The sequence below is a fragment of the Pelobates fuscus genome, chromosome 5, assembly GCF_036172605.1.
Source record: "Pelobates fuscus isolate aPelFus1 chromosome 5, aPelFus1.pri, whole genome shotgun sequence".
NCBI classification, from domain to species: Eukaryota; Metazoa; Chordata; class Amphibia; order Anura; family Pelobatidae; genus Pelobates; species Pelobates fuscus.
The window spans coordinates 337,415,254-337,437,837 of record NC_086321.1 but is presented as its reverse complement, the minus strand read 5'-3'; the positions used below and the strand labels follow the sequence as shown (position 1 = coordinate 337,437,837).

Below are 22,584 nucleotides of genomic sequence, written 5' to 3'. Positions count from 1 at the left end.
TGCTACATGCAGTTATTTGACGATACTCCCCTCTGAATGGTATATTGGTGTATTGACATCTAAGCAATTGGATACACTTCCTTTATAATCCATCTCATACTACAGTCTGTTAGTCATGTTTTTCTTGTTTTGTTTTTATTATATTCTTGAATATGAGACACTTACTTCGACCGTTTATGCTATTACTTAGAAATGTGCAGTCATTCACTATTTTGCCTCTTGCGTAAATGTGTATGCTCGCGTGGTACCTCTGCGAAGGATACTTATTGTGTTCCTATCTCACGTCAATTTACATACCTCAAAGATCTGTGTCTCTCTTATACGTGATGTTTCACAGCACGTCAAAAATGACAATTTACAAACAAACAAAAAATGGTTGCAGGGGTCACTCGGAATGTAGTCCTAACATGTATATCCAGGTTCATCCTGAGCTGCGCATCCCTAGACTGCTTAAAAATGATGTGCGCATTATTCCCTATTCATTACGGAAGATAACTGCATAGATGATGTCGAAGTCCATGTGCCTAAAACTTATCGGCCAGTTCAAATAGCTGGTTGATTCATTTGCTATATATAAATTAAGTAATCTCTATTTAACTTGATATACTTTTTTTGGGTGGGAGGAGGAGGGGGAAGGGTTTATTAATGGTCACTTTACAATTATTTACACATCTGGATAAATTCCATAAGCGAGCTGAAACATTGATTTGCAAAGTAAGAAGATATAATAAAAAGACCTATGAATGTGAATACATATTTGATTTTTTTTTTTAACAGGCAGATCATGTTTTCTATTCTGGTACTGCACAGATGGGGACGTCATCTGTGCAATTATTTCCCTTAATGAACAGGCAATAACGCATCGTCTACTGCAGTTTTTGAAGACCTAAAATTGGGATATACATACGCATACAGTAAAGTCCTCCCCTCATTTCCTATATTACACTATCACTATCACTAAACATTAACCCCTACACTATACTAACATTAAAGGATCACTATAGTGTCAGAAAAACAAAGCCCCCACCCTCAGGGTCCCTCTCCCGTGGCACTGAAGGGGTTAAAACCCCTTCAGTTACTTGCCTTGTTCCAGCCCAAGGCTCCCTCGGCACTGGTGACCTCTCCTCCCCCGCCGACATCCGCTCCCCCGTCTGATGTCAGCGGAGCCGAATGCGCATGCGCGGCATGTGCCGCGCGCGCATTCAAGCTGTCAATAGGAAAGCATTTCTCAATGCTTTCCTATGGACGCTCTGAGCGATGGAGGCATAATATGCCTCCAGCGTCGCAGATGCGCCTCTAGTGGCTGTCCGGAAGACAGCCACTAGAGGCTGGTTTAACCCCAAATGTAAACATAGCAGTTTCTCTGAAACTGCTATGTTTGCATCTGAAGGGTTAAAACCTGAGGGACCTGGCACCCAGACCACTTCATTGAGCTGAAGTCGTCTGGGTGACTATAGTGTCCCTTTAAATATTAACCGCTACACTACTCTTAACGCTAAACATGAACTATTCTAACACATTTATCCTAACCTAAAAATATCGTGCAATATAATATACATGTTCGGATAGTGAAGAGTTAATGTTTAGCGTTGAGTAGTGTAGCCGTTAATAATCAATGTTGGTGTAGGGGTTAATGTTTAGTGATAGTGTAGTGTAATATAGGAAATTATGGGAGGGATTTACTGTTTGCTGATGTATATCCCAAGATTAGGTCTTTAAAAACTGCAGGAGACGATGCATTATTGCTTGTCCAACCTTCCAACTTCTCAACAATTTCAATCGATGCATTTTTTGGCATTCGCAGTTTCTTAGTCAATTACCAACACTTCCAAATATGATTGATTGATGCTTAATGTTGCCCATTTTATTGACCTTGGAAAGACGAAATATTATGGTGTCTCTGCCAAATCTAAGTCGCCAGTGGATCGCCAGCTGTCCAGACTTTACAGACTACTGATTTTTTTTTTCTCCAAATGTATATTGATATAACCTGACCTGTTGTTGATCCTTGTGTACCCAATTCAGAAACAGTCAACCGAAGAAAATTACAAAGGGAACAAAATACAAATACATTCTAAATCTGTATGTTTTTTATATTTTTTATTTTGTTTTTCCAGAAATGATGCATATCCTTTAAAGGTATTCAATCTGCCATGCGTACTGCATGCTACATTTTATTCTATTTGGTCACACTCCATTTAGATACCCAATGGATACCCAACCTTACGATGCATGTACAAAGCAAGCTTTCAATGTCCCAAATTCTAATCTAGGACTTGCACAAAATAGGTATAGCCTGTAAAGGCAAAATCCATGCATGCAATCAAAAGCACAATAGGTCGTATGTAAATAGATGCTCACTTAGTGCGTAATAATCTCCAAAAAAAAATGTAACCTAACCTGGTTTGGAGCAAGGCGTCAACACATTGCAGTATGCATTGGCCTTTTGCACAGTCTGTCTGCTGTTGGGATTACCCATCTCTTAGAGCAGTGGTTCCCAACCCAGTCTTAAAGTACCCCCTAACAGTCCAGGATTTAGGGATTACCCAGTTGTGTCTAAGGTGTTTTTAGAAAGAAAGAAAAAAAAAACTTTAGCCACAACAGGGTAATCCCGAAATCTTGGACTGGTAGGGGGTACTTGAGGACTGGGTTTGGAACCCATGTCTTAGAGGGCTTGAATCAGTTGTTCAGTCTACTTTTAGGGAATTCTCCTGACAAACCAGAAAATTGAACCATGAGAATGTAGGAAGAGTGGAGGTCTAACATCTGGTCGACGTGGTCAATGCTCAGGAGTTGACCAACCACTTGGATATAGGGCGTGCAAGTCTTGCCATACGAATGCATCACTACATATAGTATAAAGGTTTACATGTTCTAGATGGATCATATCTATGCTTCTGAAATATTTTCATTGTAGTAATTTGTTCCATAAGGGATTTGCAGGAGTCTGCCACTGCAGTCTAGTATTTCTAGTACTTTTTTTTTTTTTTTTTTGTATTTTATTTTATACTTTTTTTTTTAGGGAAGTCCATTGCTGGGTGTAATTCACCAGGAGTTAAGGATTCCTTTGCAAAAAAATGTTTTAACATTTTTTTTTTAATGGGTAGTGCTCAAGGGTTGCATATGTTGACAGGTCTCACTTGAGAGACTGATTACCTATAGTAACATAGACGCTGGAACAAGCAAAGAATCTGTAAAAAACAAAACAAAACAAAAAACAGGTGTTCATTTTGGTTAGGTGAAGGACACAGTCCAGCACGGTCAACTTTTTATTTTATTTTATTTGTTAAAGTTTACTTGTTAAATAAAAAGAAAATAGTTCTGCTAGGATAGTTCTGTAGTTGCAGCAATCTGTAAAGTACAATGTAACCTCGGAACTCGAACTCAATCCGTTCCAGAAGGCTGTTCGACAACCGAATCAACATTTCCCATAGGAATTAATGTAAATCTATTTAATCCATTCCAGACCCCCAAAATTATGTGGATGGGGATAGGTAACTTCTTCTGGCATTACATACAAAAGCATATAAAATGTCTGTATCAGGTTCAAAATATCTAATACCCCTCTTTTCTCTGCTTGTATGCTTATTTTCATAGTCCCTCTTCTTACTCGTGTCCCTTTGTCCTCTGGTGTCCTTCTCCTCATATTTTCCCCTTTTTCCTTGCATAATAATTCTGTCCATAACCCTTCACACTTTACTTGTGTCCCTCTGCCATCCGGTTTTTCTCTCCCTATATTCCTCTTTCTACCTTTACATTGTCCATCTCCCATATTTCATCATCTCACACTTGTATCCCATGCTTCCCCGTCCCTCTGTGAATGCCATGTGATGTGTTCGGTACCGAGAATCGTTCGCGTACCGAGACATTTTTTACGCAAAATTTTAGTTCGACTTCTGAATTGTTTCAGAATGGGAACGTTCGAGTTCTGAGGTTCCACTGTAATAAAAAGGGTGTAGGTGATACACTTTCCTAAAGAAATTAAACATTCCTCTCAAGCAGCCTTTGGAAGGTTTGTTAACATTTCTTTGAAATTTAAATGTCACAATGTATAATGGTTATTTGAAATAGTTTTTTTGGTGTGTGTTTGATTGTCAACCTAGCTGTAATTGTTCATTTGTGCATTTAATCACTCATCCTTTCTGTCTTTAATGGCTTATCTAGAATTATTCTAAAGTCTTGCGCCAGTCATACAACCAGTTTGAAAAATTTACTTAGTAGATATTAAGTGAATGTGCTGTCAAACTTTGTACTGGAATATTTAGTATTAATATTACATTTAGTAAGTGAGCATCCTTTCAGGAACAGGAAAGTACGTGCATGGAGACATTTGTTGTGGAGGCTGTGTATTAATATTTGGCATCTTGCGTCTGCCTTCGTTTTACTGTAAATTAAGTAAGTTTTTGTTTCAGTAGTCACGGTGTGTTATTAGGTTTTTCTGTCATATGCTTAAAATTTCGATGAAGTGTATCGACCTCTAACATTTACCTCACAAGAAGACACCCATTGCCTTAGGCCTCACCGGACAGTATTTTATCAGGATCTAGAATAGAGAGCTCTTTAATGCTCCCAGGCCTGGCTCGTGTCACGATGCACCACAAAGAACACATTCTGCAAAAGGTTCGTAAATGCGCTGTGTCAATCATTTTGGGAAGCACTCGGCAGCTGGAGGAAGCTGTTTCCAAGGCAACAGGAATCCGAATAATAATGAGAGAACCTTGGAAACTAAACAGCAATTACTCCCAGGCTCCTGACTTCTGCTGAGATAATTTTCTTTGTTCGCTACAAATTCACAACAGAGAACCTTTTCTGTATTTTGTTATAGTTTTACAACTTGAATAAAGGCTGGTTCATTTTCATGGTAATATAATTTAAGGGAACGTCTAATAATCTGAATGTTAACAAATTTGCTTTAAATTTAAAGGGCTGTTTTAGTTTGACTTACGATCTACTATAATATATTATAATTTTAGTTTCAAAGTGCAGTTGTCAGTCGCAGTGCACGACGTACAAATACTGTGTAGACAAATTAATGATATATATATATATATATATATACATATATTTATTTGCTGCTATAAACATAACGACAGGTGTTGAAGTAAGTTACGCACACATAGCATCTACCAGTGACCCCTGATCTCTCTACATCTGCAAGTATACATGTGGGGGAGTGGGGGTATTACTCAACAGGTGTAGATGAACCCAAAATATTTGGACACTGTTTCCTCACCTACGCTTCCAACACAGTCACCATTCCTTCCTCTTTACTTTCACGCCACACATAACCTAAGATAAATGTATATATATATAAATAATTACTTAAACAGGACATGTGGTAGTTAAAAGAAAATGTAAAAATGCATTAGCCTGAATAAAAGAACTAAAGCACATTTACCGGTACTTAAAAAAAATAAAAAAATAAAAGATATACTGTTATGGAATTGGGTATTTATTTGCACGAATTAACGAATTAACTGAATGGCGGTTGGTACACTTATTTTTTTACTCGGATTAGCGTAAAGGGTTGTGTGTTGGATTTTTATATGGTGGCACTACTATATAAAGTCGATTTATTTTTAGGCTGGAAATTAGTTCTAATGCAAAAGGATTGTATTCTTAAAGGGACACTATAGTCACCAAAACAACTTTAGCTTAAAGAAGCAGTTTTGGTGTATAGATCATGCTTCTGAAGTTTCACTGCTCAATTCACTGCCATTTAGGAGTTAAATCACTTTTGTTTCTGTTTAGGCAGCCGTAGCCACACCCCCCCTGGCTGTGACTGAAACAGCCTGCATGAAAACAAAATTGTTTAAATTTTCAATCCGAATTAGAGTGTAAATTGAACTCTAATCACACATAGTAGGAGCTTGCATGGTCTAGTAAGCTATTAACAGAGTAGGAGATAAGACATTATAAATGAAAAATAATTTGCAATAAAGGAAGTGTAAACATTAGATGACTCTTTACAGGAAGCATTAACCCCTTGAGGATGCAAGACGGTTCAGGACCGTCATCTGCATTTTTCCCTTGCCGACCGACGACGGTCCTGAACCGTCCTAAATTTAAAATGTACTTACCCGATCGCCGTCGTTCCCCCGGTGGCGATCGGCGGTGCTCCCGTTGTGGGGAGACTGCCTGCAGCCCAGACAGTCTCCCCATGGCGGTTTAGGACCCCTGTGGCCATGTGATCGCCCAACAGGGCGACCACATGGTCACAATAGGTGTCCAAGTATCTGCCTGCAGGGGGACTGTCTGTGCTGACAGGCAGTCTCCCTGCCAGTGTAAAATCTAAAAAAAATTAAAGTTAGAGTTAATAAAAAAAAATTATTATTATATATGTGTATATATATATGATATATAGACATATATTATACCTATATAATATATGTCTATATATCATATATATAATGTCATGCTAAGTGTATTTTTGTATTAATATGTACATATATTAATATAAAAATACACTTATAATTAATTTACACACATATATATATAATATATATAATAACTATATATATATTGTATATATATATTATTATAAAATACGAATAATAAATAATTTAAATTAAATTAAAAAAATTAAAAATAATAATAAAAATTAAAAAAATTATATATCTATACGAAATGTTATTCTAACTGTATTTTGATATTAATATATATATATATTTATATCAAAATACACTTAGAATGAAATTGTATATATATCTATGTATATATAAATAAATAAAAAGAATACGAACTATTCATATGTCCATATACAAAATTACATAAATAATTATATAAATATACACGTAGACTTCAAATATATAACTATGCACATATATTAAAATTCTACGTGCGTATTTATGTAATATTTTTACATAATTAAGTTATTTTATTGATTGCAATTTAAGGGACCAGCCTGCCAACCCAGGCCGAAAGTCCAGAGAATTTAATTTGTTAGCACTGTATTTTACCCTGTAACGTTCTACGACACCCTAAAACCTGTACATGGGGGGTACTGTTTTACTCGGGAGACTTTGCTGAACACAAATATTAGTGATTCAAAACAGTAAAACATATCACAGCGATGATATTGTCAGTGAAAGTGACTTTTTTTGCATTTTTCACACATAAACAGCACGTTTACTGATGATATAATTGTTGTGATACATTTTCCAGTTTTTAAACACTAATATTTGTGTTCAGCAAAGTCTCCTGAGTATAACAGTAACCCCCATGTACAGGTTTTATAGCGTTTTTGAAAGTTACAGGGTCAAATATATGGGTCAAATATTTTTACATTGAAAATGGCCAGGTTGGTTACGTTGCCTTTGAGAGCGTATGGTAGCCCAGGAATGAGAATTACCCCCATGATGGCATACCATTTGCGAAAGAAGACAACCCAAGATATTGCAAATGGGGTATGTCCAGTCTTTTTTAGTAACCACTTGGTCACAAACACTGGCCAAAATTAGCGTTCAATTTAGTTTTTTACTTTTTTCACACACAAACAAATATGAACGCTAACTTTGGCCAGTGTTTGCGACTAAGTGGCTACTAAAAAAGTCTGGACATACCCCATATTGAATACCCTGGGTTGTCTACTTTAAAAAAAATATGTACATGTGGGGTGTTATTCAGAGATTTATGACAGATAATAGTGTTACAATGTCACTATTGATACATTTTAAAAATGTATGTTTTGAAACCGCAATATCCTACTTGTACTTATAGCCTTATAACATGCAAAAAAATAGCAAAAAGCATGTAAACACTGGGTATTTTTAAACTCAGGACAAAATTTTGAATCTATTTAGCAGTTTTTTTCATTCGCTTTTGTAGATGAATAAAAGATTTTTCACATAAAAGTCAAAAAACATGTATTTTTTTCAATTTTTCATCATATTTTTTCATTTTTTTTAAAATTAAATTACATGAGATTATATAAATAATGGTATGTAAAGAAAGCCCCTTTTGTCCTGAAAAAAACAATATATAATTTGTATAGGAACAGTAAATGAGAGAGCGGAAAATTACAGCTAAACACAAACACCACAAAAGTGCAAAAAGATGCCTGGTCGCAAATGTACAACATCGCAAAAAAAGTCCAGTCCTTAAGGGGTTAAGGAAGTCACATGCAGGGAGTTGTGACTAGGGCTGTATACACAATGTGATTTAACTCCTAAATGTCAGAAAACTGAGCAGTGAGACTGCAGGAGCATGGTGTATACACCTAAACTGCTTCATTAAGCTAAAGTTGTTTTAGTGACTATAGTGTCCCGGTAAGTATTATGGAATTGTAGTATTAAGTATAAACTGAAAAACTTACACTGGAAGAACATTTTTTTTTAAATAGTATTTTATAAATTTCTGCTGCATTTCTGTTCAGAGGGCAACCGTGTTTTATTGCCCTTGTATTGTCACATGGTACAGTGACAATACAGTTGAATCGGAATCTAAAAACCTTATAAAATTTGCTTTTCAGTTCTATACCTCCGAAATGTGCCTATATTCAGGAGACAAATCCCTCTTGTCTGGTTTTTTTTTTTTTTTTTTTAAAGGAGCTCCATATTGTTGATGTGTCTGGGTGTATAACAGAGTTCCACAGCAATAATACTCACAGTAATATGACTTTAAACTGCCATAAATATCTAGAAATCAGTCTGTAAATTAGATGCACTGTTCGTGTTCTAAATTACATTTTAGATGCATAAATTATTAGTAAATCACCTACAATTTTCTCAGAACACGATTTGCCTCATACACGTTTCTGTTTTTTTAGATTGATTTAGTGTTAAACGTTTTTAATTTGTTTTACTTTGTTGTTTGCTTGACTTGCTTTGAGGTTGCTGAGTTAGCGTGTTCTTAGAACTGTCAATTTTATTTTATATATTTTGTATAGGGATGCTGATTGTAGGTATTCCTTAAGATGGAGAACCAGTGTATGTTATTGTGGCAGCCTTATTTGTGTGTTGCTTTTACTGAAGAGTATAGTTGTTGTGAAAACTGCTTTTTTGAAGTGCAGCAAAAGATGTTGTGGGGGGACTCGTTTAAAAATAAATAAAAAATCTTGATTTAGAAAATGTAATTAAAAATGTCAGTGTGTACACCAGTATAAATCTGTATAATTCAAAATCCTATAACATCAATGCTTTCCTATGGAGAAAATCTGACGCTGGAAGTCCTCATGCAGAGTGCGAGGATGCCCAGCGTCGGATAACGGACCTAAAGTCTGTTTCAATTCCGAAAGTCCCTCTAGTGGCTGTCTGATAGACAGCAACTAGAGGAGGACTTAACCCTCAGAGGCAATTATTGCAGTTTATAAACACTGCAATAATTACCAATGCAGGGTTAAGGGTGATGGGAGTTTGCACGCAGACCACTTCAATGACTAAAGTGGTCTGGGTGCCTACAGTGTCGAAACCGAACTGCATGAAAAAAATACTCAACCAGCAGCTAACTGTTAGCTACTTGGTTTTGCAAGAAAGAAGGGCTAATCTCGTTTTAAGGTTTGGAATGCCTAAGCTATCTGAAACCCCCTTCTGTACATGGCGACCCCAAACATTACCCCTCCCGCTTCATGATGCGGTTACTCAAACACAACCCTATGACAATACAAGGGGTTTGTCTTTAATGGCATCCAGGAACTGCAGGCCCGATATAAATCCAATGGGCGAAGTTAGAAATACTATAGAGCAGACTAAGCATCTCCGAGGGATCCATACTAAGAGAATGGAATGTTTTATCACAAATGTCCCACAATCTTGACTTGATCAGTTGCTCAGCTTCTCTGCAGCATCTACAGCATCTACAGTCCTCACTATAGGGAGGGGGGAATATTTAGGTATAATCAAAACTCAGCATATTTTCTGTAACACACCAATAGATATTTATGCAACTTATTGCAAGAAAAAAAAAAAAATGGTTGAAGCCGGCCTTCCTGCCCTTATAGACCAACATCCACTGATGGATAGACAAACCACACAGGTAAAGGTTTACTGTTTTAGAAATAAACTGCAAGAAAATGAGGGCACTCGGGAAACAAAGTGTTTAGTCTGTAACTCTCTGTTACTAAAATAAAACTGTGACTATCAACACATCTTCATACCTCCCAGCATTGCTAGGTATGTCATTGTGATTATTAAAACACCGTAGCGCACCATTGCCATCGCACAAAAGTTTTCATTAGTTAAATAACAATAACTAGTAAAGTACAGTGTCACATAAACATTAAAATAACATAAATATTTGTATTAAATATGACACCCCATAGTGTCTACAATATATAAATATATAAGCAAACCGGATACATCTGAATCCTCTAGACCCTCAAGTGTTACTTCCAATTTAATGTCGGAGAGTGTGGAGGGCATAGCCCCAATGTTTCGGCCTGACTCATTTCGCAAGGATAACATGGCTCTGCAATGTTTGCTATTTTATAATGCGAAGAAACACACGTGTTCGAACAACATATAGTGAAAAAACACGTGTTTGACCAAAGTTGTAGTGAAAAAAATAAACACATGTTCGAACTATGGTTATATTGAATCACATTTTTGTTTAAACCCTCCAGTTGTTTGATCAAAACTTCAGTATCCTTATTCTGTGGGAAAACATTATGGCTAAACTTGGATATTAACCTGTCTATTTCTGCCTGTGTAAGTGTCTGATGATATTGGACAGATAAGAGCGCAAAGGACAGTGGTCATCAACAGTGATGCAACTTGTGTCACTGGTGATGCACAATGGGCGTGCCTGCCCAGGAAGTGCGCCTGTCTATCCACTGAAGGGGGCATGTCAGCTGGCATCAAGCAGAATGCTAACAGGCAGTTTTCCGGCAAGCCCCCTACTTGCAGATCCATGCAGAGAGCTCTGTTGGAGCATTCTCTGTATGATCCTATTGCCTGCTGCACAGCATGAGAGATTCTAATGATACAATCGCGCATAGCTGCCCAAGAGGACAGTTCCCTGCAGTTCCGAAATACAGAACACTTTGGAAATAAACCGGCACTAGTTGGGGCCCTACTGTAACCGTAAAATCACAATTCTATGTAATGCTATTGATGCCGAGCCTGTTGGCTAGCAATCTGAAATCATTTTTTTTTTTTGTTCATACCTGAAACAGAATAAAGTAGCTAGAAGTGCCACTGAAACTGTACAGACCATTTTATAATTCAATTTTATTATAAGAGAACGCTGGTTTGAAGAAGTAATTTAGAAAATCTACATGAAAGTATTACAGAGTGGATTGTCGAAGACCAGTTAAGCAATACAGAATGTATTTCCGACTCAGTCTCTTTGTTGCAATAAATGTTTTGAGTGTTACATTTTATTTTTTATCTTCATTCATCTACAATTTACATCAATGCCCTGAGACATTTTTATCACATAGAGGAGTCGCATATTTTACTAAGGCAGCCCTAGTCTATTTATCATCCCTGGTTTACTGGTGTATCAAACAAAAATGCAGTTTAAAAAACTCTAATAAGGGATATTGGAAAATACAGGGAAACTGAAACCAATTTATATTACTGCAGAGCTCCGAACTATATTCTGTTTTTTTTCTGCTTCGGTATACGATGATTCAGTCAAAGCAAATGGTACAGTCGGGTGAGATAGCACTTTGAGCAAAATTTCCAATTCATCTACAGCAGGATTGTAGGATTTCGACACATCAGGTTGCCAAAAAAAAATATTGGTCCGACTGTGTCACATAAATGATTTGTCTGCCCGTAGGCAAACAAAATGTCTGGATAACACATAGCCTAACCATTAAAAAGTCGAATACTGCTCTCTGTGGTTTTGCATAGTACTCTGCTTAATGCTAAACAAGGACAGATAATTTACAATGATTACCAGTTTGAAGGTTGGACGGGCAAATAGCGTAGCACTCAAAGGACGTACTACATCAGATAACCTTGGCGAAAATGTATAACCCGTACATCTTTATTTCTTTCCCATAATTATGGCTTCAAGGAGGATGTATGTGTGTTACTTCTGCTCACATAGAAATGGCATATTAAAAATTATGATAATTTAGGTAGGAAAATGGCAATTCTGTCAAGTTTGACCTTTTCACATATACCCAAAGCACTGCGTATACAAAATGCAGTTTTGAATCCTTGATTTTGTTTACTGCTCGGGATAAATGTTTGTATGTCCCACGTCTTTCTGAACTCTTCCACCACGTTGGCCACGACCGCCTATGCCAGAAAGTGATTCCATGCATCGCATCTACAGATTATTATCTTTAAGTTATGTCCTTTTCTGCAGGCTACCTTATTTTCTTCCGATAACCTCACTTTCTTTTTCTTTGGCTTATTACTTGAGATATATTTGAGATTGTGAAACTCGAACCTTCTGAAAGGAATTTTTTAATTCCTTTCTTCAGTGTTTGGCTTTGTAAAGATCAGGTTATCAGATAAAAGTTGCTGTACACATAATATATGTAAAAAGTAACAGATGATTTCAAAACCGTGAGCGATAACATGACATGCCGACCAAAAGTTAATGAAGAGGAGTGTCAGAGGGAGTTGAAAAAGTAGCCAACAGATTTGTTTAATAATTTTGATGAATTTAAAAGATGAGATAATGTATTATAACATAAAGAAACACTGTTTTTATTTCATCTTTAAGAGTGGTCTATAATTAGCATCACATTTTTTCTACTAATTATCTCTCTTGGTAGAGTGCCAGGGTATAGCACTGTCCTGTCCACCTTATCAGTTGCAGAGACAAAAAATTTTTAAATGCCCTATTGAGCACTATTAACTATGTCTCCCTCCATAATTTTTTTTTTTTTTTTTTTTATAATTCTTTATTTTTGTTGTGCATGTAATGACAATAAAGCTTGTGGTGCCACAACAGTAGGTAAAGATATAGTAATAACAGACAATGTAAAGTATGTTAATGGCATGTAGATGAACTGCACATATTTTTATAATATTAAGATAGTTAAATTATGTAGCAGAGATTTTAAAGCTTTTATGATTAGATTAAACAAGACATATATCACTGCATCCTCGGATACATGAGACGCAAGTCCACTGGGTGGTAAAATAAGAGACAGGTACCTTGATGTCGCCAGAGTGAATACAAATTAAAGTAAATAGGAGTAAATAATGCAAACAGACTGAGGGCTATGAATTGCATGTAGGGGGACTGTCAGCCTATGCCTGTTTCAGGCATCATTAGTGAATACTTGCTGTGTCCATGATAAACTTGTTGTTGCTGACCCTCCATGAGTCTCCATATGGCCCATGTGTGTTCAGGCTTGGTTCTGGTTGTTTTCTGAGCCCATGATCTACCGGCGCCACAAGCCCGCCAGTTGGAGTTATCCTTTCGCTCACGGGAGTGAAGGGGAGCCTGTCTCCCATCCCGAAGGGTCTTTGTTTTCCGCTTGGTTCGGGCATGGGTCCCAGGGCGCTTCGTTAGCTGGACATTCTGCCAGCCGCTCTGATGGCGTGAGGGACGTGCCTCTCCGTGTGCACCCGTTCCAGAGTCGGGTCTGTGGCCCTCTGATTCAGCTGCTTTCTCCTACTTAGCAGGTAAGGCATGCAGGGGAGGTCTGTGTTCTAGGCGCCGCCAGAACTCCTCGCAGATCTGGTCGAACCGCGCCTCAAGGCACTCTCTCCATGCTCTGGTTGCCAGGCCCTCTTGAGGCTGTGGTAGTTGTGGTTCGGCGGCCATTTTAACCTCGTTGCATGCTCTTCGTTCCGGCAGAAGATTAGTCTGTTGCGGGTGAGTAACCTTGCCCAGCGGGGACCGGGATGACCCCCACTGGTCCAGGGGGGGGGGGGGGGGGGTTGCGGGGTCTCACGCTTGTTGCTGCTCGGTGCGGTCCCCGGGAATCTCTACGGAAAGACCTGGGTCAGGTTTCCACGGGCTCCTACTCAATTCTTCTGTTAGCCACATTTGTGTGGAGCTGCAGGAGTCACGTTTAGGCCTTAAAAAGCCTTGATTACGCTTGGTTTTGCCAGAGCACTCAGTAAGCATGTCTGCCCTGCTCAGCTATCAGGCCCTGCCCCCCCCTCCCTCCATAATTTTCAGTGAAAACTATTTTGTGTTTTACTTACCCGGAAAACCCGGCAACTTTCATGCCTTACCTCGATGCCAGAAGTCTCTGATTAAACCTTTTTGACTGCCCAAGTCACCTGTGCCGGTGGTGTAAATAGCTCACTAGTGGATCAGATGGCATCCACTGACGCCATCCTATATCCCTTTTTTGTTAGGTTTGGAGAATGATTCTGTACATCCACACGGAGTGCATCAACTCCTAGTGCCCCCCAGCCATAGTCATTTACCCAAATTCATTGGAGCACTACTGCTGACCACCTATAATTTGCAGCTGTGGCACAAATATGTGCCAATATGTGTCCAAATGCTAAAATGTAATCCTGACAATCTTGCCAAGGATTCCATCTTGCGTCAAAATATGCCTGGGCATTATTGCTTCCTATACCTGCTCCCAGCTCGTCATGATGATGATGTAAGGAAGTACTAAGTGCTGTATAAAGGGGAGCCATTGTGGATGGTGAATAAAGCAGAAGCATGTGGGCTCCTTATAAAGGTAATGCATTGGGCGCTAAGCAAGGAGGATGCAGAGTTTTGAATAAAGGGGTGGAATCTTTTTATTTTTTACCTGTGATATTTTTAAATGCCACTTTCAAAAGCTGTAGATTACTTTTTTTTGGTTTATTTTGTTTTTATTATAAAACATCTGCGTGTGCAGGCATACATGTGCAACGCAGGTTACATAGCGTAATAGAAACAAGGTTGCAGTATAAGGATGAGAATATAAAGCATTTTTCACATTACAATCAAGGTAGAACATAAGTACAGTAATATTCATACACCAATTTTACAATACTATGAATGTTGTGAGTACAGTTCATTTATACATGCAGAAACATTAGTATATGCCTAATTTATGCTGGTAGAGGCCTGGTTAGTTTTGGAGTGTGGCATACCATTGATGTGGGCGTTGAGAAACAGAGACCATATGTGTTGTTGGTCAGGGTGGTTCAAGTAAGTGATAGTGAGTGGTCATGCATGGCCTCAATCTTGCAAATTGGTGTGTCTTGTAAGTCCTGGTTGGATATGTTTCAGCTCTCGGTTGTATAGACAAAGTGCTCATGATATTAATGTAACCGGTGACTGGTAGTTTTCAACCATTCTTAAGTACCAGAGGGGACGGCGGTTGTAGTTGTAGATCTCTTGCCTGAAGCCTTTGCAAGCCATCTCCTTCTAAGCCCAGACTTTCTGTGGTTGTCCAATCACAGACTTTCTGTCAGGAACAAACCTAAAGGAAACCATTAAACATGTACTGGTTCTTAGAGTAACCGGGATAGTGCCTAAGACAAATAAATTAAATCTCTGCAAGCAGACAGAAAATAAACGAGAGACCGGTCTAGGTCTATGATAACAGAGATACACAGAATCGATAGTCAGGCCAAGGTCAGGATAACCGAGAGCAAGAAAAGTCAAACAAGCAGAGTTTGAAAGCAGTTAATCCAACACACTCTGGTAACAAATCACGCCAGGGCAAGGAAATCAGAACAACCAGGAAGTGTATATACCCTATAATGGGTTGTGTGTATACATCATACAACCCATACATCAGTCCCAGTGGGACTCCTGATATCGGCTAGTGCAAACAGAGCAGTGATTGCAGGTGGTGAGGGACAATTCTCAATTTACACATTGCAGAACTTAGAGGAAGTTATCTCAGATCACTTGCTCCCAGCACTTGATAACAGGAATCCGTACTGGAGTAGAGCAATCTGCTTCTGCCCTTGCCCTGTACCTGGCAACCCCTTGTCCCCACTGGACTCCAGGGAAGCCACTCAAACTGCTAGTTAAATAGAGAGCTGCAGAACAAGCCTTCCTCTCAGACCAAGAATATAAAAAGCCCAAACACAAACACACACTGTCCCCACAAACACAACACCACTGGCAATCCACATACACGCATACAACTCACAAGCAGCCTCCCACATGTAATACTATGAGCAGCCTCACACATACATGTACACACACCACTAAACACAAGGTGACATTTACACACACACAATTCCATAAGCAGCCCCCATACACAGTCCACATTCTTGAGTATCATTTGCAATATCACAAACTACTTATGAACATACAACAGCCCACATACGCAGAAATACAATGTTACAAAGCAACTGCAGCACCAATATATAACACAAGCACAATACTGAACCATACATACTTCCATAAAAAAAAAAAAAAAAAATTAGGACCGGCACACCAAGGGACTTCAAGAAATTGTTTTGGCACTGTACTACTAAAAGGTTGCCTACCCGTGGCAATTGTCTGCTTCTTGAGTTGAGCCTCCATCAAGCTAAACAACCACAACCAGCTAGTAACAGGCTGGGTTGTCTGACATTCGGTGTTGGTAAGTTAATTTATAATTGTGCCAATACTTTTTGTAAAATTAAAATGACACACTTCCAACGTCCCGCGACAAGTGGACGCTAATGAATCACTGTTTTCCTGTGGGGAAAGATCTGACGCTGGATGTCCTCATGCAAAGCGTGAGGATATCCAGCATTCATTACTGGAGCATAGGTCCGTTTGGATCCAGGAAGCACCTTCCGTGGCAGTCTGGTAGACAGCCACTGGAGGCAGACTTAGTGATGCAATGTAAAAATTGCAGTTTCTCTGAACATCAATGTTTAACATTGCAGCACTAAGTGCAAAAGGGACAACTGCACCTAGACCACTTCAATGAGCTGAAGTAGTCTGGGTGCCTACAGTGTCCTTTTAAATTTACCTTTATTGTAGCACTGAGACAGTCTCCTCAAATAATGCTTCTCATAAAGCAGCAGTTGAGGCATATAATTCATGTGCGGTAATCACTGAGATTCGCCAATTCAATAGGCTCTATGAGAAGCTTTAAACCCAAGCTACATCTATGAACCCAAATCATTGCATTAAAATAAAGTGATTTTAGTGCTCCGAGTGTCTTTTTTTAAGGGTTCGTATCATTAACATAGTTTGAAATTCATAGATATTTTTTACTCCATTGTGTCCTGAATCTTTGTGTTCATTCTATATCTGCATGCAGAATAAATAAATAGTATTACAGTCAATCATAGCAGGCATGGCCAGGGTTCATTTCCAGAAAAGCTGCAGACTGTGATTTGTCATACAGACTGTTGACCGCCAATCAGGATTCAGCAGTGGAGAGGTTAATGTGAAGATTCCGCAGTGACTGTCACCTCCAACAATCCAGAACGGGCAAGTTATTGGTTTGGGAGTCTCACAAGGATGTCTTTAATTGCATCAGATTTGATATTTACCCACTCAGTTTCCTCTGCCCTTCCTCCAAGACACACAGTCCTACTGCCAGTTTCCCTTAGGGAAAAAAAAATAATTGTTCAGAGCTTTGCATTGCAAACACATAGAGCCCAGAGAGTTCTAAGGATTAGCACTCTGCGAACTAGCAAAATTGCCATTTCCTTTTCTGAAATATATGTAGATATTTGTGTATAAGTGTGTGTATATGTGTTCTCTGATTATCTGTATATTTTAATGAAGTGTATGTGTCTAAATAAGTATCCTCGTAGGTACACATGACGGAAATATTCCGTCATTCTGGCCTTTTGCTTCAGAAGCCGTCCCCTTAAAGGGGTATATAGCACGTGCGTGTATCTCTCTGTTCAGACATTATAATTTACAGTTAAGTGACATTAACTTCCATTATTATTATTAATGCACTATTTGACACAGAGTAGTATGGGAGTTCCCAGGAGTGCTGCAACATGCATATTTTTGGCTTGCACAAAATTTGTAGAATTTATGCTCGCAGGCAGAGGCTGCTATATAATTCAACCCAATCAAAAAATTATACAGTGAAACAGGAGCTGAGGAGACAGAAACAAAAGGATTCTGTCTCCTCAGATTCTTTGTAGGCATATTGATATTGGGAGAGAGCCTGAATTAATGGTGACCGTTGCAAATATTGGTTGCACTGGAAATTTAACTCTGCTCAATGTTAAGAGTTTCGATTGTGTTGTTTTATGCCCATACAGCCAAAAAAGCATTTTTTTTTTTGTGAGGTTGGGCACCAACGTTGGTCTGGCTCGTAGTCGTCATTTCAATTAATCCCAAAGGTGTTCATTGGGGTTAAAACAGAGCTCTGTGGAGGACACTCTAGTTCCTCTGTATCAACATCTTCAAACTATGTGATCAAGGACCTTACTTTGTACACAGGGGCAAGGTCATACTGGTACAGGAAAGGGCCTTCCCCCATAAAGATGGAAGCACCATGTTGTTTAAAATAGATTTGTATCTTGTTTAATTAAAGGAGCACTATAGGGTCAGGAACACAAACATGTATTCCTGACCCTATAGGGTTAAAACCACCATCTAGCCCCTCAGGCCCCCTCATGCCTCCCTAAAAATAGTAAAACTTACTTGTATTCAAGTCTGCAGCTGCATATTTTGTCCCGGTTTCCTTTAGACCTGCCCAGTGCCTGCTGACATCATCAGACGTGGTAGCCTGATCCAATCACAATGCTTCCCCATAGGATTGGCTGAGACTGACAAGGAGGCAGATCAGGGGCAGAGCCAGCACAATTCAAACACAGCCCTGGCCAATCAGCATCTCCTCATAGAGATGAATTGAATCAATGAATCTATATGAGGGAAGTTCAGTGTCTGCATGCAGAGGGAGGAGATACTGAATGTTTGGATGCATTTTAGGCAGCCATGACCCAGGAAGGATCTCTAACAGCTATCTGAGGAGTGACCAGTGAAGTTATCACTAGGCTGTAATGTAAACACTGCATTTTCTCTAAAAAGACAGTGTTTACAGAAAAAAGCCTGAAGGTAATGATTCTACTCACCAGAACAAATTCAATAAGCTGTAGTTGTACTGGTGACTATAGTGTCCCTTTAACCCCTCAAGGACCAAACTTCTGGAATAAAAGGGAATCATGACATGTCACACATGTCATGTGTCTTTAACCCCTTAAGAACACATGACATGTGTGACATGTCATGATAGCCTTTTTTTCTAGAAGTTTGGTCCTTAAGGGGTTAAGATGACCCCTCACTGGAAGTAACGGGCCTAGGACAACTGTGAGAAACTGCCAAACTGGAACAAACAGTTACTATCCCTTCTCCACCAAACGTTACAGTAGGCATTACGGTAGGTAGCATTCTGCTGGCGTCCACCATGCCCAGATTGTTCCATCAGACTGCTAGCTCATGAAGCATGATTCATCACTCCAGAAAACACAGTTCCAATGTTCCAGAGTCCAGAGGCAGTGTGTTTCATGCGATTTAAGCCAACAATTGCAATTGTGCTTGTTAATGATCGGCTTGTATACAGCTGCTCGACCATGGAAGTCCTGTGTCCAGTTCTTGTGCTAATGCTTATTTCAGAAATTGTTTGGAACTCTGTAAATTAATGCTTTGACATTTTGGCATAACCTCAAAAATGGCTCACCGATCTAATAAATAAAAAAATAGGAATAATAATAGTTGTAGACTTCCTCCAGGTATATTTAGTTTAGTTACCAGTCAAAACATATCCAGTCTGTTAGTAAAACTGCAAGATCACATCCTGTTCTTTCAGCTTTTACATTCAACTGTGAGACAGAAAACCACAACCACAACCATATCCCGTACAGGTAGGACTTGTAGACTACATTACATTCAGTCTACTGCCCAGTTTGTTGGCATTGTTACTTGTTATAGATAGGAGCTGCAGTCTTTACCAAGACTGTTAGGCTGCAAAATTTACAGGGTCTGGAAACCCTTAAGCTGCCATGGATTTATGCGGTAACACCTCTTGCTTTCCTTAATCTTTGTATATGTTCACTGCAGAGAACAATTAATGTACAATAGGCATGTGCATGGGGAACATTTTCTGTTCGGCATTCCGAAATTCGGGACTTCGGCAATTCGGGACTTCGGCGGTTCGGTTCGGCATTTTGGGACTTCGCCACTTCTCTTGCAGCCGCTTAGTAGATAACTCCCTCATTCCCACGGTATAACGCGAGTAGGGGCATGTCTATTAAACAGTGAGCAACCAGTGGCTGCTCACTGTTTAAAAAAAAAAAAAAGGGGTCCCCCATCCCGAGACATGCCAGTGGGGTCATTTAAACTAAAGGGGGACCTATTGCACCCCCACCCCTGAGCGGCGAGTGGGGGCCCTAAAATAAAAAAAAGGGTTGGGGGACCTATTGTCCTCCCCCCGGCCCCCACCCCTGAGCGGCCGGTGAGGGCCCTAAAGTAAAATAATGGGGGGACGGGACCTATTGTCCTCCCCTCCGACCCCCACCCCTGAGCGGTGGGTGGGGACCCTAAATACTAATAAGGGGGAGAACCTATTGTCCTCCCCCCCCCTGGCCCCCACCCCTGAGCAGCGGGTGGGGGCCCTAAATAAAAATTTACCCCCCCCCTTAGGTGACTAGGGGTCCACAAACCAAAAACATCTAACCCCTACCTACCCCCCTCACCCTAAAAATAATGAGGGGGGACCCATTAACTAAGTACCTGTAAAAAAAACTTACCATTTGATGTTTTCTTTCTTCTAAAATCTTCTTTTTCAGCCCCAAAAAAGGGCAAATAAAAATCCATAATATCCATTAAAAAAATAAATAAAAAAGAAATAAATAATCCTTTATCAGCCATGGAGGGCTCCGCGCAGACTGAGCTCTGCAGGGCGGGGGAAGGCTTATAAAGCGTTCCTCCGCCCTACAATTAGGCTCAGAGTACGCTGATTGGTGGGTTTAAGCCAAACAATCAGAGTGCTCTGACAGGTAAATGAAGAGACTGACAGGTAAGTCTCTACATTTACCTGTCACAGCACCCTGATTGGTTAGCTTGAAATCCACCAATCAGAGTGCTCTGTGTCATTTTACACAGCGTGGGAAAGTTCTTTGGAATTTTCCCACACTGTGTAATTAGATGTATAACTCTCTGATTGGTGGATTGAAAGTAACCAATCAGAGTTATGATTCAAATCCATGTGTGAATATGAATTGTTTTTTTTTTTGCCCCCTGTGGGGGGCGGGGTTAAATTTTTATTTAGGGCCCCCACCCCCAGCTCAGGGGGGAGGACAATAGGTCCCCCCCTTATTGGTATTTAGGGCCCCCACCCACCTCTCAGGGGTGGGGCTAAGTAACTTACATTTTATATGAATGTGTGTTGCAAATGCTTACAGCTGAATCCTGGCTATGTTTGTATACTTTTTATTTAAAATTGTATACAGTGTAACATTCTTCATTCTTCCACTGGGTAAGTATATTCCTTCTTAGGCAATACTGTGCTTCGACAGTTCGGAAATTCGGTAATTTCGGGACTTCGGCACTTCGCCTATTCGGCAGTTCAGCAATTCAGCATTTCGGACATTCGGAAGTACCCGAATGTCCGAATTGCCTGAAATTTGTCAGAATTCATATTCGGAGCTAAACGAATTGCAGATGTCTTATGTACAACAGTCATTATGAAGTTCCAGAAAAATAGTGCTTTTTTTAATGTGGGGTACAGTGTATAAATGAAACAGACACAGTTTTCATAGGGGTGTATCCAACAGAAGACAACCTAAACCAATCATAGACATTCAGTGCCAACAGTACAATTATTCATATAACATTACGTATAACAGGAAATCTACTGCGCATGTCTAGCACGTCTTCTCTAAACTATGCGAAGGTTAGCTTAACCTGTGAGACTGAGAAAGGGGAGGTAACAGATAGGGGATAGAATTTTTGCTTTTAACCCTTGCAGACGTGGAAAGACTTAACTAAGACAATAAGCCTTTTAACCCATTATTTACCTTTTTATGAGAATTACCCTTTTCTGGCGCCCCAGGTGAGAGTTAGGCAAGGTATCTCCAGATGTACTAATTACACCTGTGGGCCTTTTATTAATTCTTCACCTCGATTTCCTTGCCATTTCTCACCAAAGGAGCCATCAAGAGATGCTTGTCCAGATATCTGTTGCTACAGGATAATATAGGTTATTAAATCCACGTCTCCGTATGCAAAACATCCATAGGTTAATGCATATATTTTTAGCTCTGTATGTCTAGGGGAATATTCACTAAGCATTGCATAGGTAAAATAATTCATTCTCCATCACTAACCTATTTACATTTGTCTTAGTTTAATTGTGTCACATGATACAAGTAATACAGTTTGTGGTAGTCTGTCTGCTTCCTGCTTCGTTCATAAACCTCACGTGACCATTTAAATCCTTTTGCACAAATGATTGACAACATAACTCATTTATATGCTTGACTGAAAAGGCCAGTTGTTCGACACGATGAAAAAGCAACTTACATTTGCTACAGAACATTCAAGATGTCTATTATTTGTTGAATGTTCGAAGACATTTTATCAGAAGTGCCAAGTAATTAAACATTATAATTAACACCCCTTATCACATTAACACAGTCTGGAACACTTTTCTGGACACATTTCTTAACATAAAAATGGCAGAGAGGCCTGTCAAATTTCTACTAAAAAGAACAAGAAATCAGTTTTACCACCAGGCATCGTGTACTTGAAAATTTTTTATTTTATTTTTTTTCTACTTCCAGATTTTGTTGTCACTAT

General features: G+C 39.2%; 1 protein-coding gene across 1 annotated transcript in view; it reads left to right on the top strand.

Annotated features, from left to right (window-relative positions):
• Positions 1–22,584, top strand: part of LOC134611655 (arf-GAP with SH3 domain, ANK repeat and PH domain-containing protein 2-like) — a 173,827-nt gene that overhangs the window by 65,177 nt on the left and 86,066 nt on the right. The window lies entirely within an intron of this gene.